The sequence below is a fragment of the Palaemon carinicauda genome, chromosome 3 (assembly GCF_036898095.1).
Source record: "Palaemon carinicauda isolate YSFRI2023 chromosome 3, ASM3689809v2, whole genome shotgun sequence".
Classification (NCBI taxonomy): Eukaryota; Metazoa; Arthropoda; class Malacostraca; order Decapoda; family Palaemonidae; genus Palaemon; species Palaemon carinicauda.
The window spans coordinates 24,935,834-24,961,019 of record NC_090727.1 but is presented as its reverse complement, the minus strand read 5'-3'; the positions used below and the strand labels follow the sequence as shown (position 1 = coordinate 24,961,019).

At 43.3% G+C, this 25,186-nt stretch overlaps 1 long non-coding RNA gene across 3 annotated transcripts; it reads right to left on the bottom strand.

Annotated features, from left to right (window-relative positions):
• Positions 1–5,190: 5,190 nt before the first annotated feature.
• Positions 5,191–25,186, bottom strand: LOC137638222 (uncharacterized). 3 transcript variants are annotated; one of them, XR_011043906.1, is made up of 4 exons: positions 25,096–25,186; positions 21,698–21,996; positions 15,122–15,241; positions 5,191–7,560 (listed from the first exon to the last, which is right to left on the bottom strand). It is a non-coding gene; the product is annotated as an uncharacterized lncRNA (long non-coding RNA). The 3 variants fall into 3 exon arrangements; XR_011043904.1 differs by having other exon boundaries at positions 5,191–7,208; XR_011043905.1 differs by lacking the exon at positions 25,096–25,186 and adding an exon at positions 24,941–24,993 and having other exon boundaries at positions 5,191–7,208.

Sequence of the window (25,186 nt, the reverse complement as noted above, 5' to 3'; positions counted from 1 at the left end):
TTCATTGTTCAAGGTAGAGGCTAGATGAAGAACCTTATCCAAGGACCAAGAAATGGGCCTCGGAGGTGCTGCGGGCCGATGTCGAGCGCAGGCCTTAGGGATCTTGTTGAAGATTTCATTCGAGAAGTCCACCTGGAAAGCATATAGTAGGGGTCTGGTCAAGGCAGATTTACACGTGGAGATCGTGTTGGCTGCTAAACCTTGTTCATGGAGATGAATAAAGAAAGATAAACAGAAATCTGTTGAGATCTCTTTTGGTTTCTTTTCCTTGACGAAGGCAACCCATTTCTTCCAGGAAGACTCGTATTGTCTTCTAGTAGATTTCGATTTGTATTCTTCTAAAAAGTTGATACTTGCCTTTGAAATCCCAAACCTTTTCTTGACTGCTAAGGTGAGAAAATCATGAGATGAAGGTTCCGGGTTTTCTGTGATGAAGCGGAGACAGTCGACTTCTGCACTTGTTGAGTCAGAACTGGATCCGGCAATGGAATCAGCTTCAGTCGTAGTTCCGTTATCAGTGGGAACCATATGCTGTTGGGCCACTTGTGAGCCACTATTGCTGCTGTTCCCTGAAATGATCTCAGTTTGTTGAGGACCTTCAGCAGGAGGTTGGTTGGAGGGAACAGGTAAATCCTGGACCATCTGTTCCAATCTATGGACATGGCATCCACTGCTTCCGCTAGAGGATCCTCGTACGGGGCTATGGATCTGGGTAGCTTCTTGTCGCTCGTCGCGAAGAGGTCTATCTGCAGTCCTGGGACTTTGCGTAAGATGAAGGAGAATGATCTTGCGTCTAGGGACCATTCTGACTCTATTGGGGTGAGCCTGGATAGAGCATCCGCCGTCACATTGCTGAACCCTTGGAGGTGAACTGCTGATAAGTGCCATCTTTTCTTTTCCGCCAGGCGGAAGATGGCCAACATCACTTGGTTGATTTGAGGCGATCTTGAACCTTGTCGATTTAGGCATCTCATTATCACTTCGCTGTCTAGGACCAGCCGGATGTGGATCGAGCAGCGAAGCTTCAGTTTCTTCAGCGATAGAAAAACTGCCATGGCTTCCAGAATGTTGATGCGGAAGGTCTTGAAGAGGGAGAACCAGGTTCCTTGGACTTTCCATTGGTGAGAGTGGCCTCCCCCTCCTTCCTTCGAGGCATCCATGTGAATGGTGACTGAAGGTGGAGGTGGTTGTAGGGGTACCTTCTTCTTTAGGTACTTGGCCTCTGACCCTGGCTTGAGAAGTGATCGCAGACGAGTTGGTATCGGTCTTGTTAGATCTCTTCGAGCGTTTGATGCGTATTTTCTCCAGACTCCTGATGCATCTTTTAATTGTGCTCTCAACACTGGGTCTGTCATCGAGGCAAACTGGAGAGACCCCAACTCTCTCTCTTGTTGCCTTCTTGTTATCCTGACGGATTGAAGGAGTCTCTTCACAGATCCCGCTATCTCTCTCCTTTTCTTTAATGGAATGGAGAGGCAGTGTGACTGTAAGTTCCAGTAGACACCCAGCCATTGGAACTTTTGAGCTGGAGATAGTCGAGACCTTTCCAAGTTGATCTTGAATCCTAGATGTTCCAGGAACTGGATCACTTCCTTGGAGGCTTGTGTGCATTCTTCTTCGGATGCTGCCCATACCAGCCAGTCGTCCAGGTAGGCAATCACCTCAACTCCCTTTAGGCGTAGTTGACGAATGACTGCGTTCGCAAGCTTTGTGAATACCCTTGGGGCTATGTTTAGTCCGAAGGGCATGGCTCTGAAGACATATTGTCTCTTTTGTAGATTGAATCCTAAGTAGGAGGAAACTTGTCGATTGATCGGAACATGCCAATATGCGTCCGCCATGTCTATGGAGACTGCGTATGCCTGTTTGGGCAGTAGGGTCCTTATGTGTTGAAGAGTCAGCATTCTGAACTTGTTGAGTGGTCATAAGTCCAGAATGACTCTGAGCTTTTCCGAATCCTTCTTCGGAACACAAAACAGCCTTCATTGGAATTTGATGGACTTTGCCCTCCTTACAACTCTCTTCTCTAAGAGTTCTTGGACATATTCTTCCAGAATGGGGGTTGAGTGTTGGAAGAACTGAGGGGAAAATTGGTGGAGTTGCATCTCAACTCCACCCCAGTCCATTCTTGATTAAGCTGTGGGCCCAGGGATCGAAGGTCCAGCGATCCCGGAAGAGGAGAAATCTCCCTCCTACTGGAAGCATCTCACTTGGAGTGCTGGTTGGAGGACTTGCCTCCTTGGCCACGTCCACCTTTGTTGCCCCTGCCTCTAGAGGGGCGTCTAGAGGAACCTCGAAAGGAACCTAGAGACTTTGGCCGAAAGGTTGTAGATTGCCTTTCAAAGGCTGGGGTAAAGACAGGCGACTGAGTCGCCACTTGTTGGGGCACCAGCTGGTATGTGGTAGGTGGTTGTGCCACCGTCTGGGGCACCGTGGCCACGGGAAGCTGTTGTTGTTGTCGTGGAGGGCGAGAGGGCACTCTAGGTCATTTAGTTTTCTGTTTGGGTTGGGGACCCTCCTCACTGGAAGACTTCCTCTTGGATGACAAGCCCCACTTGTGGAGGAGATTCCCATTCTCCGTAGCGGCTTTGTCAACAACCTCTTTGACCACTTCGCTTGGGAAGAGGTCTTTTCCCCAGATGTTGGAAGCTATCAGCTTCCTGGGTTCGTGCCTCCCCGCAGCCGAGGCGAACACGAACTCTCTGCAAGCCCGTCTGGCTTTAATGAAGTTGTACAGGTCCTTGGTGACCGTTGCCAAATGAGCTTTGGCAAAGACCATGTACATGTCTGGGGTGTCTGGGACGCTTGCCATAGTCTCTAATCCAGTCTGTAAGGACATAGAGGCGGCAAGTCTCTCCTTCGTCTCCTGCTCCCTGCGCAGGTGGAAGTCCGACAACTTCGGGAGGTCTTCTCCGAACTGACGTCCGGCAATGTCAGCCTCCAGCTTCCCAACCGAGAAGGTGTTATAAACGTCCTTCCAGTCAGCATCGTCAGATGGTAGGGGGAGGGAAAAGGGTCTACACTCTTCAAGTGTAGGACAAGGTTTCCCTGCCTCAACTGCCTTTAAGGCTGCCTTGAACCCTTTCTTCATAAAGGGGAAGGCACGGGAAGAAGCAGCAATGAAGGATGGGTGCTTCGTGCTGAGAGCCGGTACCTTGGAACTAGAGAAGGCCCTCTCCTTCAAGGTCTTAGTGAACAAGGCCTGGGTCTTGGGGAGGTCCTGATGATGACCTCTTTCAGCTCCGTCTCCTCTTTTGAGGGAGGTTCCGTCCTTAAGCGAACGTAACAATCCGGGTAGGCCCCTTTACTGGGCCAGAACTCAACATCCTCTACTGCGACTGTGCCCAGTTTGTCGGAGAGGAAGATCTTCCTTCCTAACATAGGCATGTGTCCAGCATACCTCCAAGGATTGATGTCTGAAAAAGAGGGAAGTTCCTTCACGTTTAGCTTCTTGGGGGCTAAACGAGTAGATACGAGTTGATGCATCTCTGAACGAAGTGCAGCTTCCTTCTCGGATGACTGCTACTTCATGTCCTGAAACATGGACAGAAGGGAAGTTAGCGTATGGCTAATCGTATCCAATTGGGGGGGCGGAAGAGTTCGACGGGACAGGCTCAGTCACCGCAGCCAATGAAACCGAAATAGTTTTGGTTTTTTCGTCGTCGCCTTCAGGAGGTAAGACAGCCTCCTGATCCTGCTCTTCTGCTAGAAGACTGCGTTCCGTATCTTCGGCAACCACCGACAAGTTGTCTTCCAGCTGGATGTCTTTCAAGGCATCTGAAACATCAGATTCTATCGGAATCTGGACGAGGGGGATCTCAGGGTGAGTTTGAGGGATAACTACATCCAAAGATGCCCTAGGGAACAGACAACCTCTCATCCCTTCATTAGGAAGGTATGGGCCAGTGGTGTTCTTCTGGAAACCTCTGAAACATTTCCCAGCGTCTCTCTTGCTGCCTCCCTTGACTCAGTAGAAGGACTGAAGAACACTCGATAGGTTAGGGGAATCTCTGCCGGGAGCCGACAAAGAACCCGAGCCAATCCCACAATCTACCCGTAGGGTCGATTGTAGAATGATGGCCAAGATGTGTGAAGGCTAGGCCAACACCAAAGGACAGCAGGGGAGGGGTAAGGGTCCTGTAGGTGAGGTAGCACCCGGTAGGTCCTACCTAACCTAAAAGATTCTGATCCAGAGTAAAGACAACCTTAGTGGCCAGGGAATTCAATTCCCTAGACTGGGGTAGTCTGAGGATGAGATGGTGGCACCCAGGTCGCTGTCTCAGGTGGATAGGAACAGAATCTAGAGTTGGAGACCTTAAGCAAGGGAAGAATTCAATTCTTCGGCTTTAGGATCTGCCGGCACAGGACTGTCTGCTAGGCCACAGGGAGTTGGCATTATCATATATGCCTTCAGGTGAGGCCTAGGGAGGTCTAGCCTCCTGTATCGGTAGCCTAACCTGACTTAGGAGTAGGAGCGTTGCCTTAATAACGGCCCACCTACACTTCTTGCCACTTTCCCCACTCGAAGCGTAAACGCTATTAGGGGTGTAGATAGCTATGTGGCGTGTCAAGAATACGTCCTCTGATATTATGCGATATCCCTAAAGACAAAAGCCAGGGATATTCGCGCCAGGAGTTAGAATTCTGGATACCTTAAGTAAAATTCTCTGGGATATATCACTGTAGTTAAATATAACCTAGGAAGCTACTATGAAGGAACTTCCATTAGGACGACATGGCCTGAGCCCAAAAAAGGATTTGTCTTAAAATATCTTTTAGGTTACATGAGAAAGCTTATCAATTTTGTTCCGAGACTCATTCCTCGACACCTGCACCAATAAAACGTGTGTTTTAGTAACAAGAACTCTGTTCTGCTCTAAAGTTTTGGTTTATTGATGTTTTAAAGGACTTTAAACCAAGAGATTTAATATATTGTTAAAAGCTATAAAATATTTTGGTTTTCTTATTAGAGTGAGTTTATTGGGAGCTGCTATAGCTGCAAATCTGTCATTATTTTGACTTCACTATATTTTTGCCATCTTGTCATGTGGAAGTTAAACATTGGGATAATATTGGTTTCGTAACTTAACCTAATATAATTTCCTGTATAGAACAAATTTATCAAGTATCAACAGAAATATTATGAGAAACATTAAGTTATTCGAGGTAATTATAAATGAAATTAAAATATTAGGAATGGCTATTTTATTAAATCAGTAAAATTTTACATAACACTACCAGTAGCAGTCTTAGTTTATTTTATAGAAAATGGAACACTAATTTATACATTTATTTTTTCATCACAACACACACACATGAAGAATTATACAACAATGGATTAAACAATACTTTTGACAAGATAGAGAGGCATCCTTTATCACTAAGAGAGCATGACACAGTTCTTTACCAGACATGAAAGAATGAAGGAAGTGGCTAATAAGTCTTCCACACAACTCCACCATCAAACAAATAAAAGCTCACTCACCTGAAAAATAAAAACAAAAGGGAAGAGTCACCAAAGAAGAAAGAATTGCAATTCCCTCTCTACTTCTATGGTGGCTTTACAGAGAAGTCAAAAATATTGGCTGTGGATGAGAACGGAGCAAAAGACATTACCACACTATGATCAACTCAAAGAGGAAGCTCTCAACACAATCATCCTGCGTATAATTTACAGTGGTGAAGAATTAGGTGCCAACCGTGACTACTTAAGTCTTCCACCAATAAAATATACTCTTCTACAATATATCAAATATTCTGCTTTTAAAATAATCATAAGAAAGTCATCACACATAGTTAAACCGTAAGTTATTAAGTTCACATCGTATGGCTGTGCTCTACAAAAAAATAAAAAAAATAAAAATATACTCTGCAATACTGACCCTATTATTATTATTATTACTTGCTAAGCTACAACCCTAGTTGGAAAAGCAGGATGCTATAAGCCCAAGGGCTCCAACAGGGAAAGTAGCTCAGTGAAGAAGGGAAATAAGGATGAATGAAATATTATAAGAAGAGCAACAATATCAAAATAAATATCACTTTATATACTATAAAAACTTTAACATAACAAGAGGAAGATAAATAAGATATAAGATAAAACAGTGTGGCTGAGTGTACCCTCAAGCAAGAGAACTCTTAGCTTACATGATCAACAAAGCACTCCCAGCTAATCTGGAAACAAGTGTGGGGTGCCCGGGTCATAAACAGTATACTGGAAAATGTTCCCTTTCTTGTCTGTCTCTGTTAAGGGAAAACACCATCTTGTTCAAGGACAATATCACTGAAAACTGACGACTGATTCTGGCTAATATCAACAAAGACAGACTTAATAATCCGTAAGAAACCGGCAAGGAAATACAATTTCATACTTCATACTAATGTTGTTAATATTTTCTTAGGTCTGCTGAAACATATTCAAACTTTCTGTGTATCTCTATGCTTATAAAAATCTCCTAACTGCTATACGGCATTGCGTATAGTGTTCTTATAATAACAGGACAATGAAAATGAAATATACACAATGTGTCATATAGCAGCCAAGAGCTTTGTTTTAAGCATCGAGTTAAAGAGAAATTTTAATAAAGTTTTAAGTATGCTTATCCAAAGCAATGAAAAGTATCCTATACATTCAGATCTTCCCAGACAGTTCCATCCTGTTTGTAATACTAGGCAGGCCTTTCTCCATCATGAGGCTCAATACTGCCCAGTGTTCTGGAAGTTTTATTCCAGCTGTGACCAAGTTATGGAATGATCTTCTTAGTCAGGTGGAGTAGTCGAATCTAGAGAACTTCAAAAGTTCAAACTTGCAACAAACTTTTTTATATTGAATAGGCTGATGTAAGTCTTTTTTATAGTTTATATATGAAATATTTGTTTTAATGTTGTTAATGTTTTTATATTTTATATTAAATGTTTTTCACTACTTATATCGTTTATTTATTCCCTTATTTCCTTTCCTCACTGGGCTATTTTTCCCTCTTGGAGCCCTTGGCATTATAGCATCTTGCTTTTCCAACTAAGGTTGTAGCTTAGCTAGTAATAATAATGACTGTATCAACTTTGAATACCTAAACACAATTTAGTGGAGGACAATAGATGTGCTATGACGTGTAAAAATTGATGTGGTTCGTTGTGTGCAATACGACAAATGTGATCAGTGGACATGATTTCACGGCAGCAGGTGAGGGACAAAATGTGATGGAGATCTAGAAAAGACAAGAAATAGAAGACCTGTTTTTATTCTGTTTGGGTTGCTTCATATCAATAAAAAGACGTACAAACAAGTACAGGAAAGTGCGAACAAGGAATTAATAAAGGAGTAGGAGGAACTATATAAGGATATGTTACAGAAAACACAAGAGCTCGACCAGAGATGCCAGAGTTGGAAGGAAATTTACAGAATTACTGCAACAAAAGCAGACAGAAAACTAAAATAAAGATATATAACGCTAATATTGAAGAAAAGAAGTGTAGAAGCTAAAAGGAAAGGTTGGAGACATCGATTGAGGTGGCGGAGAGTACACAATTCTAGGACACTTGAACAGCTATGAGGAGGACCTGAAAGAGATGAACAAATTTCAGGAAAAAGACCTTAATTCAAGAGGTAGGTGAAAGAAAAAGGAAGAGCCTAATGACAGAGAAAGAGAAAGAAGAGAGAGAATGGGAAGATAAGGGAAGCAATTGAACAAGTGAGATGAGGATGAATGGGTAAAAGGTGGACAAAGACAAGGGGAAGGAAACCAAGGAAGAGAAAAAAGCCATAAAATTATGGGGAATAATAGACATAGGAGGTAACAATGAAGTACCCAGAAGGAACAATGAGAAATGGAGAAGGAAACAAGCAATAAAGCAGAGTACACAAGGCAGGTACCAGAGGGGGAGAAATGGGAGATTCACCCATGAAAGAAGCTATAGCGATCAATACGGCCAATGCTAGTAGAAGAGGGGAGAAGGCGCCTCAGCAAGGGATATTGCACATTCAAGCAAAGGATGGGAAGGATAGAGGTCATGCCTCACAGAGGACATCAAGAGAGGCAAGGTGGGAATAGAATCATCGAGAAGAATGTAGTATGTTGGTACTGTACTGCTAACAAGGGTAAGGATGTCCCTTTGTAATGTATAAACCCACAAAAAGGGAAGTAAACAATGTTGATGAAAAATGGAGTTTTTATGATAAAACAAAGTTTTATGAATACTTACCTGGCAGTTATATATACATAGCTAATTATCTCTATTTCGGCAGAATTTTTCTAAAACTAGGCAACCGCCTTGTGGTGGTTGGGTGGTAACACCCGTTAAAGGGTGGTAGGAGGAATCATTCCCGTTTTCTGTTCTTCAGTTCATCTATGCCCGACCTGTCTCCTGAGGGGAGGTGGGTGGGCCTTCGAATGTATATATAACTGCCAGGTAAGTATTCATAAAACTTTGTTTTATCATAAAAACTCCATTTTTATGAATAGAACTTACCTGGCAGTTATATATACATAGCTGATTAACACACTTGGAGGAGGGTGATAGACAGTAACATCGTTGGGGAAACAACCAAAAAAGTTGTAGGATAAATAAACACCTTGATTCCTTACCTGCTAAGGTAGCTGACTTCAAAGGTTCCTGCCTCTTGAGTCGCTTTCCCTTAGGAGTGTCAGCCAGGATGTGACCTGCAGTGCTGAAAACACTCAATCGAGTCTGTCAACGGGGTGAGACCAACAATCTGACTAGACTTCAGGACTACCTATTGCCCAAAATAAAAAACCGCAACTTTACCAAACCAACCACCTAACATTTGCAAAGTAGATAAAAATTATCTAACTAGACTGAGGTGACTGTACACAAGTCGAAGTCCTCAGACAACCAATAAAAAATACACCAACCTATGTACAAGTAAACAAAACTAAGGTTGAGGGGAGGTAGTAACTCCTTTTCCTAATACAGAAGCCGTAGCTACGTATGGTCCCAAGGTATAACATTTCTCATAATCCACCCTCACCTCTCTGAGGTAATGAGAGGCGAACACAGAGTTGCTCCTCCAGAATGTCGCATCCATAATTTGACGGAGCGACATGTTCTTGCGGTAAGCAAGCGAGGTCGCAATGGCCCTCACTTCGTGAGCTTGCACTTTTAAACGTCCGAAGTGTTCCTCCTCACACAAGAGATGCGCTTCTCTTATCACTTCCCTCAGGAAAAAGGACAAAGCGTTCTTGGAAAGGGGCTTTTGAGGATCTTTCACAGAACACCACAGGGAGCTAGAAGAGCCTCTCACACTTTTCGTGCGAGACAAGTAGGTCTTGAGGGCTCGTACTGGACAGAGCAGCTTCTCTTGCTCTTGACCCACTAGGTTGGTCAAGTTAGGAACCTCAAAGGTCCTCGGCCAGGGCTTAGAAGGGTTCTCGTTCTTAGCGAGAAAGTCTAATCTCAAGGCACAAACTGCCCCATTCAGATTGAAGCCTACCTGTTTTTCAATTGCATGGACTTCACTAACTCTTTTAGCTGTTGCTAAGGCCAAAAGAAAGAGGGTCTTCTTGGTAACCTCCCTAAGGGGAGCCTGTGAGATGGGTTCAAATCTCTTGGAGCACAGAAATTTAAGAACCACATCAAGGTTCCAAGAAGGGGGCTTTAACTGGGTCTGCTTGGTCGTCTCAAAAGACTTCAAGAGGTCATGTAAGTCCTTATCGCGAGACAAGTCCAAGCCTCTATGCCGACAGACGGAAGAGAGCATACTTTTGTACCCTTTGATAGTGGACACAGCTAGCTTAGCGTCCTGTCTGAGGTACAACAAGAAATCCGCAATCTGGCTCACAGAGGTAGTGGATGAGGAAATCTTGTGCTTCCTACACCAAGCCCTAAAAGTCTCCCACTTGGACTGGTAGACCCTCTGCGAAGAGACCCTCCTCGCTCTGGCGATAGCTTTCGCAGCTTGCGCTGAAAAGCCTCTCGATCTGACGAGCTTCTCGATAGTCTGAAGGCAGTCAGATTGAGAGCGAGGGGGTTTTGATGATATCTCTCAAAGTGGGGTTGTCTGAGCAGATTTGGACTTGCAGGGAGGCTTCTTGGAAAGTCCATCAACAAGTCCACCACCTCCGTGAACCATTCCCTCATCGGCCAGAACGGAGCTATCAGGATCATCCGTCCCGAATCGAGGAGGGCGAATTTCCTGACTACCAGATTGATGATCTTGAACGGGGGAAAAGCATAAGTGTCCATCCCCGTCCAATCCATCAAAAAGGCGTCTACTGCTATTGCCTCTCTGTCCGGAACTAGCGAGCAATAGATGGGGATCCTCTTGGATAAGTTGGAGGCGAAAAGATCGATGAGGGGTCTCCCCCACAGCCTCCAGAGACTCTGACAGACCTGTTGGTTGAGGGTCCATTCTGTGGGAAGGACCTGCCCTTTCCTGCTGAGCATGTCCGCCCTTACATTCTTCTGTCCCTGAACAAACCTCGTCAGCAGGTTTATCCTGTTCTCCTTCACCCAAAGAAGGAGCTCTCTTGCTGTCTCAAACAGAGACAGAGAGTGAGTCCCTCCTTGCTTCCTGATGTAAGCAAGAGCTGTGGTGTTGTCTGAGTTGACCTCCACAATCTTCCCAGACACCAAGTCCTTGAAGGCCTTTAGCCCCAGAAAAATGGCAATCAGCTCCTTGTTGTTGATGTGCCATCCCAGCTGAATTCCTTCCCAATAGCCTGAGACCTCCTTGCTTCCTAGTGTTGCCCCCCAGCCTGACTCTGATGCGTCTGAAAACAACACTAGGTCTGGGTTCTTCTTGTGTAAGGAGATCCCTTCCCCTAACAAGGTTGGGTCCAGCCACCACTTCAGAAGAGTCTTGACTTCTATTGGAATGGGGAAGGAAAAGGAGTCTTCCTGCATCTTTCTGTTCCACGTCTTCGAAAGAAAGTGCTGAAGAGGCCTTAGGTGGAGTCTCCCCAGAGAGACAAACTGTTCGAGGGAGGATAGAGTCCCCAGCAAACTCATCCACTCCTTCGCTGTGCATCTCTTCTTGTCCAGGAAAGTTCTGACTTTTACGAGACACTTGGTCTGTCTTTCCTGAGAGGGAGAAGCCCGAAAAAGAACTGAATTCAGAACTATCCCCAAATAGAGAATAGTCTGATTTGGTCTGATCTGAGACTTCTCCCTGTTGAAGACCAGGCCTAGATCTTGAGCCATCATAAAAGTCTTCCGTAAATCCTCCAGACATTTCTCCCTCGATCGTGAACGAATCAGCCAATCGTCCAGATAGAAGGATATCCTTATCCCCTCCTGATGCAGCCAACCTGACACATTCGCCATTACCCTGGTGAAGACTTGAGGAGCCGTGCTGAGACCGAAGCAAAGAGCTCTGAATTGGAAGCACTTGCCCTCAATTACAAATCTCAGGTACTTCCTCGAAGTCGGATGGATAGGGACATGGAAATATGCGTCCTGCAAGTCGAGGGACACCATCCAGTCCCCTGGACGTACTGACGCCAGCACCGACTGAGTCGTCTCCATGGAGAACTTTGTCTTCTCCACAAATACGTTGAGAGTGCTGACATCCAGGACGGGTCTCCATCCGCCCGAGTTCTTGGGGACCAGAAACAGGCGATTGTAAAAGCCTGGGGAGGATAGATCCCGAACCGGTTCTATCGCCCCCTTGTCTAGCATTTGGTTGACAAGGTCTACTAGGGCCTTCTGTTTCCCCGGATCTGAGTACCGGGCTACTAAGGCCAGCGGAGCATCTGCGAGAGGAGGTTTTTTCAGAAAGGGGATCTTGTATCCTTCCTTGATGACTGAGAGGGACCAGGTGTCCGCCCCTCTCCTCTTCCAAGACTGCCAAAAACCTGACAGTCTTGCGCCTACTGTCTGGAGGAGACGAACTTCATTTTCTGGAGCGAGGTCTGAAAGAACCCCTGGTAGATCTTGGTCCTGATTCTTGCCTTCTCCCTCTAAAATCTGGTCTTGAAGTAGTCCTGCCCCGAAAGGGCTGCTGGAATCTCCTTTCCTCCCGTTTCAAAGAAGAAGGAGGGGCTGCCAAGGGCTTACGAGCAGAACGAGATAAAAGGTCTTGGGTGGCTTTTTGGGCCAGAGAACGTGTAATGTCATTAACCAGGGACTCGGGAAAAAGATGTTGAGAGAGGGCGGCGTAAAAAAGCTCAGACTTTTGTGCATTGGTAACAGACCTAGAAGCAAAAGAGCAAAGCAGAGCTCTCTTCTTTAGGACCCCAGCTGAGAACAGAGCAGCCAACTCATTCGCTCCATCTCTGAGGGCCTTATCCATACAGGACATAATACTGGTAAGGTCCCTAGATCCTTCCATCTGTTCAGTTTTCCTTGCGAGAGTCCCAAGCGACCAGTCTAGGAAACTAAAAACCTCAAAGGCTCTAAAAATACCTTTGACGAGATGATCCAGCTCCGACATCGACCACATGACCTTGGCTGAGTGGAGAGCATGCCTTCTAGCAGAGTCCACTAAACCAGAGAAGTCACCCTTGGAGGAGGAAGGCACTCTCAGACCCAAAGGTTCTCCAGTTGCATACCACATACCCGCTCTTGAAGCAAGACGAGCTGGTGGAAACGAGAAGGAAGTCTTAACTGTTTGTCTCCGCTCCATCATCCAGTCATCAACCTTCGTGAGAGCCTTCTTTGCGGAGATAGACAGCTTCATCTTGATGAAGGCCGACTGTTTCTTGGCCTTCTTTCTGTTAAATTGGGACTGAGGAGATTGAGGGGCAGCAGGTTGGAATTCCTCTCCAAAAAGTTCAAGAAGGGAGCGAGAGAGAACTTTGTAATCTCCCACAGCGTCGGCAGGATTATCATCGTCATCAGAAACATCCTCGAGGTCCTGATCCACATCTGCAATATCCTTCGAAAGAGAAGAAGGATCCTTAGAACCCGACAAGGGCAAATCAAAGGCATCATCCTGCAAAAGACGGGTTGCATCCTGGAGTCCCGCGCTAGAAGAATCCTTGGGACGAGAGGCAGTATCGTCCCGAAGAGGCAGGGTGGTATCGCCCTGGGACCGAGAACGAGAGGCAGAGTCGTTCTGACGTCGAGAGCGAGAGGCGGTATCGTCGTGGCGTCGTGAACGAGAGGTGGTATCGTCGTGGCGTCGAGAACTAGGGTCGGTATCGTCGTGGCGTCGTGAACGAGAGGAGGTATCGTCGTGGCGAAGCGAACGAGAGGAGGTATCGTCGTGGCGAAGCGAACGAGAGGAGGTATCGTGCTGGTAACGTGAATGGGAGGCGGTATCGTCTTGGCATCGAGAACGAGAAGCAGCATCGTTCGATAAGGTATCGTCCCGGTATCGAGAACGAGAAAACGTATCGCCCTGGTATCGCGAAGAAGTATCGCCTGGCGAAAGCACACATTCCTCATCCTGGCGTGGAGAGGGAGAAGTTTTCTTTAAAGAACAACTCCGTTCTCTCTTAGAAGCAGACTTCTTAATAGGCAACGAGTCGTCTTTACGTCTGTCAGACTGGGCGTGAGGGCGGCTAAAGGCTTGTACTAAAGTCAAAAGTTGTTCCTGCATGACAGACATAAAGGATTTAGCAACATCAGCTGGGTCTTGCGGACCCGAAGGGGGGGGCTGACGAATAACACTCGTAAAAGGGGGAGGATCTTCGGCAGCAGGCTTCGCCCTTTTCACAGGCACGGAGTCGAAATCATCCTCCGACGGACAAGGTTCATAACTGCTAGAACCGGGAGAGAAAGAACGAGACCGTTCGTCGCGGTTCCATCTCCTCTTAGTAGGTCTTGAAGCTTCATACTTCCATTTACGTCTGGACGAATTCGGAGAAGAAAACAACACATCCGACACGTCTTTCCCGTGACGGTCAAGAGCAGCCTGGGAATCGACAACAGGACTGTCTGAGGCGACGGCTGACCGAGGGTACGTACTTCTCGCCCCCTTTCGGTCATCGACGTACCTTCTCCCTTGGTCCTGGGAGCTTGGTAGAGGTCTAGGCCTAGGGGTATGACAGATTCGGTCAGTCGCCACCTCCACTGCACTAACACAAGCACTTTCACTTTCCTTACCTTTAAAGGCCTCCAGTTGTTCTTTAATGGCCTTCAACTCGGCCGCCAGGCTAGCGTACCGAGGGTCATCCGTAGATACGGAACCTGTAGGAGGTGCAGGAGTTACTACCTCAAGGGAAGGATCAACTTCCAAAGAGGAATCAATAATAGGATCAATAGATAAATCTACGCTAAGTTCGTCTTCCTTACCACTAACAGACTCAGACTTAGACATAGAAGCTCTCCTAACTCTATCGAGCTCTAGCTTACGCACATAGCGCTTCATAATTAACCAATCTTTCTCATCCAAAACCTTACATTCCCCGCACCTATTATCAAGGGCACAAACAAAACCCCTACAATTAGAACAAACGGTGTGAGGGTCTACCGCCATTTTCGGTAGTCTCACCTTACATTCCTCATTCGCACAGATACGGTAATGACTCTTTTCACTCATAATGAAAAACAGCAAAAAAGCTAAGAGAAAACAAAATACAACGATCGCCAAAACCCCAAATCAGAGTACTTCACCAAAAAAGCAGACTGGTACACCGAGCAAGGAAAGCGAAGAAAAACTCTTAATGACGGACCAACATGTTGTCGATCCGGCCGGCAGAGATGAACTGAAGAACAGAAAACGGGAATGATTCCTCCTACCACCCTTTAACGGGTGTTACCACCCAACCACCACAAGGCGGTTGCCTAGTTTTAGAAAAATTCTGCCGAAATAGAGATAATTAGCTATGTATATATAAATGCCAGGTAAGTTCTATTCATAAAACTAGAATTTTTTTTTTAATGGATCTATTTCTTGAGAAAGAGAAGCTTGTACTGCAGAAGGAAAAACTGCTGAGGAAATAATTCAATGATGGATTGGACAAGCACAGCCATCAGGAGGGTAGAGAGAGAGAGAAGATTAGACTGGAAGGCCTTATTAGGCAAGAATATTCAAGATAGAGCGTCGGTGAGTATTAGAATGCTCAAGAATACGGGAAAACACATGACAGAAAGCCTGAAGATACTAATCAATAAAATAAGAGGAAGTGGCTACCCATGAAGATTGGAACAAAAAGGGGACATCACTGATATATAAATGAAAAGGAAGTGGACGTTTCAGAACACTTCGCATACTCACCTTCCACATCATTCCATATTTGCGAGAAATGTCTTGTGGCCTCTAGCGACACAGGTCCTTCCACTAACATGCTTATGTCATGTCAGAGTATCTGCGCAATTTGATGCCTGTTGACATTATCTGAAATTTACAAATCATATGAAAGCCTTGCTTAACAGGATTCTAATATGCAACAAATTTATGCTGCCAAATGAAAAGTTTAGTCTAATGTTTTGCGTTACCTGGAGCTGCTATAAGAAAAATGGCCACCCACGACTTGGGTGACTGTGTACTCATATTTCAAGCCCAAAATCATACAAGAACTAAATTAAAAGATTTTCAAAGAATATTTTCTATCTTATTTGTAGCCATATAAGGCAGTTGTGATACCTAACACCCACTGTATATTTCGAGAAACAAAAACAAAAGAAAAGAACAGTTTTGTAAAATTGTTCTACATAAACCACTCTAATGTTTCATCCTTAATGTCATTTACAATACGTAATCATTTAATCAACTTTATTATTCTTTAGACTTTAACTCTAATGTTCACATTTTCATAAGAAGTTGCATACAACTAAAAACTCTTCTAACTGAATTAGTGAGTTTCTTCTTCAAATATCACAAACATTAACATTTGTATATTACTAGTTACACAAACCAGTCCTCTAAGATAAGCGAGCATAGTAGAGTAGCCGCCCCCTACCATCCTGTCAAAGAGACATAACTGTTGACCTTTGGCTCAGAGCTGAGAGGGGTGGTAGAGGTCTAAAAGGTCACTCCTGAGTGACAGAAGCAAAGGAAAGGAAATCCTCAACAACAACAACCATATATACATATGATCAGGGACCAAAACCCTATCCAGGCAGGCTAGGACCAGGAAGGTTCAGCCAACATCAGCTGATGACTCCCCCCAAACTTTACTAGATACCATCAGGAAAACTCCGTCCAACAGATTGCAAGATAGGGTATCACAATCCTGGGGAAGCTCAACTTTGAAAGGAATGCAAAACCAGGACAAATTTTAATTACTTTTAAACCTATTGATCCTATGCATATACAGACCTTTCTTCCTTTGAAACAGGGAGGCACATTCTTATTGGTGGACAGGAAGTCCCACTGGAACCAAACTTGTTTTTTTTCTTCCCTGGAATATGCCAGTCTTCCAGGACCTATAGCAAAGGAGAAGATTCCAGCAACCCCCATCTGGCCATCATGAGGTAGATAGCCTGATAAGGCCTTCTCTGTACTTGATAAGTACCTGGTATGTTGTCAAAGAATAAATTAATTTCCCCAAAAAAGGAGAGAGCAGTGTACATTCCACAAAGGATGGGAAAACAGTTAACATGGCAAACACCCATCCTGTCTATAATATACTTTTCCAATTGATTTCAAAACAACTGCCAAGTGAAAATGGTTGGTTACAGTTTGGATTACTGGGATTTTTCCTGGCTTAGTTATGGAGTATTGCTTGTTTCAATGTGGACACAAACCTCTGAGTCAATTATATGGGAGTCTTCCCCAAGCGGGAGGAAGCCGTTGGACTGGTCTCTACCTACTGTTGTACTACATCACTCTTAGGTAGCCACAAAACTGACAAAAAATTACAAATACATGACAATCAGATTGACATAAGGGTTCCTTCGGTGAAGACAATACCAGATGACGACTGGAATTTTATGAAGAAGGAATTGAAGAAAGGCAACATTCCACGTTCACACGCTTCAATGCGGAGAATAACTGATGACGTGACTGAAGGTTGAGCGTCCTGTAAGAGCTTTGCCTAAATCAACTGTTGTGCTGCAACAATGGGACCCATAGAAAAGATATCCACCGATCTATGGGTACAATCCTTTACAGTAGGTAGTGGCCCTGGTGGAACTTTTCCTGAGGAATTATAGACTTTGAGAATAAGAGATAGTGGAACCAAAAGAGATTGTGTTCTTGGAAATCTTTGATCGACAAAAAGCCGACGGTAAAGTCAAATCTGGTGTCGTTTATGGCCGGATTTTGAGTTTGAGCCACAAATTCTGGAACAGAGTAAAAATCTAGGTTCTTCCAACCCTTGGAATGTGATATATGGTATGATAGTACAAGCCATGCAGTTTGCTCACTCTCTTAGCTGGTGGAAATTCTTCATTTACCTTAATAGTAAATCCCTTAACAATTAGTGGACTGGATAAAAGAATTGGATTTGATCTTATCAAGATGTTAAGTCAACCACTCAAAATTGAGAGAATGTTTAGGAGAGAGTGTGCATACGTTGGTGCGTAAAGTAAGCGTAAACAAAGGAGGAGTATTTGTGTTTACAATCAAGACAACTACGATGATTCGAGAGGGGAGAGATGTTGTTCCCTTCATTATCATTTGAAAGTCTAATCTCTCCCTTGTAAAAGGCGAGATGACTTAGACCAACATAAGCAACAGTGGCACAGAATAGCTTGCGATAGAAGTCTGTGGAGAAACCTGGGGAAGGCCTACATCCAACAAAGGACTTTTGAAGGCTGAAATGATGATGATGATGATGAATGTGTTTTCATAACTCTTAATCTCTTAAAATAACAGCAAATTATTAAGTCTTGTTATGACGATGTTACACGATTTGATAATTGCTCAATGCTAAGCTTGCATGTGCTTGGAATTGTGCCACCAACCGTAAGTTAAGATTCTTGAGTTGCCAGGCTAACTGTGCAGTGTAACCAGTAGGTTAGGTAGGAGTACAGTGCAGTATACCTTAGGCTACGAATTGCATGTTGTTTGACATAGGATCGTTGTCCTAAAGGAAGTTTTGGCATTACAGAGCACCAGTTTTGGATGGATTCCCTATTAAGGTCACTTCATCGCATATCCAATTACAGCACTGTTCAAGAACTAAAAGAATTGAGAAGAAACTGTGGGGATCAGCCTTTCCCTCAACCTCAACTATAAATAGGAAGATTCATCCGTCTCCAACATCACGTACCAGTTTCAATTCAATAGCAGGGTTTGTGGTGGCTTAATAGGTAACGTCCTTGCCTGGAAATCACCAGACGGGGGTTCAATTCCCGCTCAAACTTGTTAGGTCCTTTAGTGGCTACAACCTCACTATCTTTGTGAGCTAAGGATGGGGGGTTTGCGGAAACCTATAGGTCTATCTGCTGAGTAATCAGCAGCCATCGCCTGGCCCTCCCTGGTCTAAGCTTGGGTGGAAAAGGGGTTTGGGCACTGATCATATGTATATATAGTCAGTCTCTAGGGCCTTGTCCTGCTTGCTAGCGCAATGACACTGTCCCTTCCTCCGCCATTCTTTTAATCTTTTAAACTAAGCCTCTGAAGTACACTATTACTATTATTACTTGCCAAGCTATTATTCTAGTTGGAACAGCAGGATGCTATAAAGGCAAGGGCTCCAACAAGGAAAAATAGCCCAGTGAGAAGAGGAAATAAATAAAATACAAAAGATTTAATGAAAAATTAAAGTATTTTAAGAACAGTACCAACATTAAAATAGATCTTTCATAAATAAAGTATAAAAAGAGACTTATGCCAAGGTTTGGATTGCTACAAATATACTGAATAAGTCAATTGTCCTAAAGTGAACGGTGGCACCCGAATGTTAATTACGACAATTGACATATCAGTAAGAGTTGAAGGTATTCAAATTATACAGGGCCAAGAAAAAAACTTTCTTCAGGGACAGGTCTCGGTCTGAGGTCCTATTTAAAGGTTCGTAAGGTGCCATCCTAAGGTATGGCAAGACCCTCGTCACATTCCAAGACGGGGGTTTGAGTTCCTGAGGTGGGCAGGTCTGTTCAAAGCTCCTGATGAGAGCTGATAACTCCCACAAGGAAAAGAGATTGAGTCCCTTTAGTTTAAAGACTTGGCTCCTCAAGGCTATCGCTCAGCAGATGGGATACTGAGCCTCCTTGCTTGTTGATTTAAGTCACCACTTTGGAGTTGCTGCTCATCAACACCACATACGAGACCTTTGAGGGTCTCTGAAAAGTGGAGTAATGCTAGATTCGCCACTTTCATTTTCCAGTAATTGATGTGTAAGGTTTTTTCTTTTTGTGACCATATCCTTGAAATCTCTGAAGGTAGGCTCCCCATCCTTGGCGAGAGGCCTCCGTAAAGAGAAGAAATTCTGGAGGCAGAATTTGTAGTAGGATTCTGGCTAACAAGTTCTCTGTCCTCGATCACCACAACAGATCCACTCTCACTTCTCATGGAACCTCCACTAAAGCTCCAGGAGGGTCTGATGTCTGGGACCACTGGCTCTTTAGAGCCCACTGCAATGAGAGAAGACACATCCTTCCGAAGGGAACCAGCTTCTCTAGGGAAGTTATATGTCCCAGAAAACTCTGCTGAAAATAAGCTGGGAGAGTTTCCCTTTTGAGAAAAGATTCTGCAGCTTGTCTGATCCTCTGCATCCTGTCTGAAGAGGGAAACGCTCTGGCTCGGACAGATTCTAAGTCCATACTGAGGTATCGGAGGCGCTGCTGGGTAACGAGACTGGACTTCTCGAGGTTCAACTGGACTCCCAACTCCCTAAAAAAAATTTAGGAGATCTCTGTGGTGCGGTAGCTGAGATCTTGAGTCTGCCAAGAGAAGACAGTCATCTAGGTACCTCAGCAGCCTAATACCAATGACGTGAGCCCAAGCAGTGACGAGGGCAAAGACTCTGGTAAAGACCTGGGTTGCTGTGGACAGGCCGAAGCACAAAGCCTTTAAATAAAAGATACTTCCTAGATCTGGGATGGATAAGGGTCTGAAAGTAAGCATCTTTCAGGTCTATGGTCAACATGAAGTTGTTCTTTTTTAAAGGCTTGAATAACAGTGCATGGGATCTCCATCTCGAATCTTGTTTGGAGCACAAACTGGTTCAAGTGGGAGAGGTCTACGACAAGTCTCCAGCCTCCCGAGAACTTCTCTATTAAGAAGAGGTTGATGAAGAAGCCTGGGGATCTGTCTGAGACCTCCTCTATGGCCCCTTTAGCCAGCATCTGAGAGACTTCCACCTCTATGGTGGGACTATCAAAGTCTGAGCTAATGTGGGAGGTCAGCCCCTGAAGTGGATGTGATATTCTGAATGGAGAACTGCCATCTTTCTCTATAGCTCTGCAGGCATCCCCCTACTGGTGGTAAGTCCGGAGATCTGCCTTCCCTAGCGGGAGCCACAATACCCTCCAGCCAAAGTTGGGATTCTGATCCTGCTTTTTTGGTGGCTGACTGTCTGTCTGAAGGCGGGAGGAGCCAGTGCTTCTGACCGTTTAATTGGACACTGTTTTGGAGGCTGTTGCGGGACGGGCATCCTAGGAGCAGCTCTTCTCATGAACAAGGATTGGTCGGCTTCTGCCACAGCAACCTCTGTGGAAGGAAAATGTAGGAAAGTCCACAACGTTAGAGTTTTGCAGGTATAGCGCATCATTTTGGGACAACTATTTGGAGCACCTTGCCAAGACAGTGTCTCTATGATCGAAGACAATTTCTCCACAATGATAAGTGTCAACAACCTTAGATGTCAAGATGCCAGTACACTCCAAATCAATCAATCTCCACAAAGAGACAGATTGATGGACCAGGAATTTCAAAGCCTTAGCCCCCAGACATTGATATTTCCTCAAACTGTTTAATTACGTTAGGATTCTTCATATTTTCTGTAGTAGCAAAGCATGACATTGCCCCTGACCAGTGGTCTAGCCAGGAGCAGACCTGAATAGCTGACATGGCAGCTACCTGCATCTTTTGCATCTCAGACGCTAAAAAGGTGCAGTAACTGCTCTTAACGTATAAGACTCATAACTTTAAGGAAATCTGACGTCTGGTATGTGAGGGTTGGAATCTTGAAGGGGCTACACCAGTAGAACTGGTTCTTGCTCCATCAGGGGTCATCAATAATAGTCAACGATGGGTCATTGTATGTCGGCTCCTGCCTAACAATTATGCAGCGAGGTTCCTGTTTCAGAAAGATACTGGAGGCTTTCACCTTTCCTTAGACGTAAATGCGTTCACGCCTGTGGCTCGGACGGTGAGAAGAGGCCGCGGTAAGAGAATGGGCAGAGCCACATTTATTTACTCCTGCGATAAGAGTCTCTATCCACGTTGGGATGAGGTTGCACGGCAGGGGAGGGACTCTCAGTCTGAACTTGAAATCTGTGATGAAAAAAGATTGATCAGGAGACGTCTACTTGAAATGTCTTTTTCTGGAAGCACAATAATATTGAGGAGAACCGGGTCTCTTTTTCCAATCATTATCACTATTACTTGCTAAGCTACAACCCTAGTTAGAAAAGTAGGATGCTAAAAGATCAAGGACTACAACAGGGAAAATAGCCCAATGAGGAAAGGAACTAAGAAAATAAATAAACTATATATGAAGTAATGAATAACAATATAAAATATCGTAAGACCAGTAACAACTTTAAAATAGATCTGTCATATATGAACAATAAAGAGAGAATAGTGTGCCTGAGTGCGCCCTCAAACAAAAGAACTCTAACCCAAGACAGTGGAAGACCGTGATACAGAGGTTATGGCATTAGCCAAGAATAGAAAAGGAGTTACTAAGCCAGACTTATACTTATCAAAGGCAGAGACTTGAAAATAAGAAAATCTTACGGTCAAGGGAGAAGATGGAGAATGGAAGTAACCTAACCCAAAGGCCACAGACAACCATGGATCCGTAGATAATCTGCCTCTCCAATGAAGTGTCTGACTCTACTGACACCGTAGAAGACGAGGGGGTCTGGAGTCACAGCAATGATGGAAGACGATATGCGGAGCTGCTATGGGGCTGGATGGCGATTGTCTTAGTCACCTTTGGGGTGAGACTCCTGACAATATGACGGGTGTTATCTCCTGCCGCAGCAAAGATTAGGACAATCAGCTTGATACCACAAGGCGATTACAACGTCTTCCTGAGGAATATAAAAAAGAAATTTGTGAAAAAAAATATGAAATACTGCATATTGTGCTGTGCATGGAATTCAAAATCACATAATAAAATCCTTATAAAAAATGAAAATGATAAAACTATGAGGCAAAAGAGAAATGTTTGATTCTGCTGAAGATAACACATTATCGTACTGTACCATCAGTCTACAAGTAATACTCAATGGTACTGTAATACAGTATTCATTTTGATATGCAAAAGTCTGAAACATAGGATAAACAAAAATTATAGTTTTAGTTCAAGTTACTGAGTGAAATTTTTCTTAACATAAATCCCAACAGAATAAATGATAATGAATAAATGTATAACAGTATTATACAGCAGCTGTAATTCATTTCTATTCAATCTGCTAAACCATTTAGATTTGAATATTGGGTATATATCTTGAACGATAGAAAATGGAAGAAAACTGGGGAGTAAAATGGGAAGAAAGAGAAGGGAAGAGATTCAGAGTTTGCTAAGGAAAGTAAAATAGCCCCAGGAATAAACAGACCATAAGTGCTGCGACGCCTACTCCTGCTGAGCACGGTATGCCAAAACCAGCATCTCCCATAAGGAAACGTCCTTGAAATTGACCAAAACCTTAACTAACCTAACTCGGAGATTATTCTGTCCATAGACTGACAAGGAGATATTCCATAGAATTGATTTGTTTACGATTTGAGGTCATTTTGTGGCTATCCTATGTACAGGCCAAGACAGATTAGATGCAGGTCATAACGGAAGATTTCTTGTTAAGGTTTCATGAGTCATCGGAGAAAAATTTCAGAGGAAATAAGCAAAGACGGAGAAAATAGATTTCTGAGAATCTTTTGTTTCGTGATGAGACTTTGTCAAGTGACGCTGGTATTCCATCGCAGTTTACGCAACAAAATAATCTAATATGATTTGTATTTAGCCAAAATACTGTATAATAATGGTTTAATCTAAAATTAAATTTTCCTGACTGGAGAATCTATTTTGTAAAACTTAATCCAGTCAAACACCATGACAGAAAATACCATAATTATCGGGTTTTTTCCATGACCGCAGACCACTACCGACGGTCACGGCCACCTTAGGGATGTTAAGTGCACCACAGAGGCCTAAAGTAGTTCTATTTGGGCTAAATATTTGATGCAAAATTCAAAGTATGAGAAATGGCACTTTTCTATACATAAAGATATCTTAGTCGATCGATACCTTTCAATTCACGTTTAAACCCAAGCTCAGATGTGCAGACCAAAATCCCTAAACGAGCATAAGCTATCCATCATAGGTGTAAGGGATATTTTTATATATCCTTATCAGATTCTTTTAATGATGTTTATAGCATGATAATACCTCATAATATTGTGAAAATACTAGGGCGAAAATCATATATGTAGAGATAAGTTTACCAATATTATATTTATCAATAATATTTAAAGTTACATACAACTAGGGTTCCATACAAATAAGATATAAATTACGAGAAATTATGAATGCCGATTAAATACAAAACAATATAAATATAATTATTAAATTACTAGGAACAACAAATTCAAACATGAATGAAGAACCCAACTATGAAATTAGTTATGAAACCTAACCTCATTATTACTAGTTTCCCAATACTCTTTGAAGCAAGTCAGTCAAATAATTCACGTCACAATAATATATAATAAAAATTAAGATAACAAGCACCAAATAGTAAAATAATAGCCAAAATATAACTAAACAAGATGCAAAATCAAAACAGAAAAACAAACATTAATATTAGTCACATTTATCACTGAATATTTGTCTCTTAAGAAATTAAACAGAGAAAAGCGATGTTTACTACGATTCTCCTGTATTACCGTGGAACATCCACTAAGTCTTTCTCCTGCACATTTCCATTGGAAGTTAAGGTTAGGAAACGCAGACTTTTCCTTCACTTTTTGACTTTCTCTTAAAATGTAACAATTCTTCCAAGAACAAAACGGGACTTCGTGACGGGTTAGGGACACACCCGCAGCTGTCCTCTGAAGCTTGAGAGAGTAGCACAGAAAGTGCTAGATTCAACAGAAGAGAGGTCCCAAGAAAACTATCTGGGGACTCTCAAACAGGTAGTTACTTTAAAAAAAAAAGTAAACAGGAAGTTACACTTGAATACCGTAATTTTTCCTTTACAATAGGTATAGCTATCCATTATAGGTATAAAAGGTTTCTAGGTATTATTGCATAAGTTGCCACTGTTCGATAGCTCAAAATACTATGCACATTGGTTAGAGCATTTAAAAAAGGAATATTTTGAATACCATAAAAGCCAGGTGCAAATAGATATTAATATAATAATTATACAATTCTTAATATTTGAAGCCAAATCCAAATCTGAAAGTGTTCGAACAGGTACCGCTCATTTTTTATATCATGTGACCCGCAAGTAGAGGTTCATTTATTGACCTGTTTTCTAAATAGGTAAGGTTAAGTAAGGTGTGGTTTGGTTAGCTATTTATTAAATATAAAAAAAATGATGGATTTGCATCAATACTCGTGACCAGACTCGTTCAAAACACAAGAAAATATGCCGGAAAAATCCAATCTGTTATACGCCTGGAATTATTGGAATCTTATGGAAATTTACCGGTTTCTGGAGCTTTTGTAGATCAGCGGCTAGTTCCTCCAGTGAACTTCCCCCCCTTAACCTAACCTACAAGCCGTGTCCTTACCTACTTAGCTAACAGGGGGGGGGGGGGGGCTGATGCCCCCCCTTACACTACCGTAATCAAACATACAGGTGACCCCTTTCATACATAGACCCCAACTGACCTATGAGGAAAGGTCCTACGATCTCATGTAACTGGGATCCTGACCTGTCTATCACGAGGTGACCTCTGGCCCATAGACACACTTTATAGGGTCACCTTTATCCATTAACATAAATATAATATGTTCCTACGGCTTACAATATCCTTCAGGATATGGGTTGACCATACACACACGTATAAGATGGCTCCATACAATAATAATATCCCTTATATGATGAGGAGATTGCATTGATTATACTAATTATAAACTGCTTATTTAATGTTTCTTTATCCATATAATTAATGTAAATTACCTTAAATTATGTTTTTATATTGAATTTACGACCAACTTCAATAATGCTTCAAATTACAGTCCAGACCAGTCTAGTAATAGGTGTGTGTGGG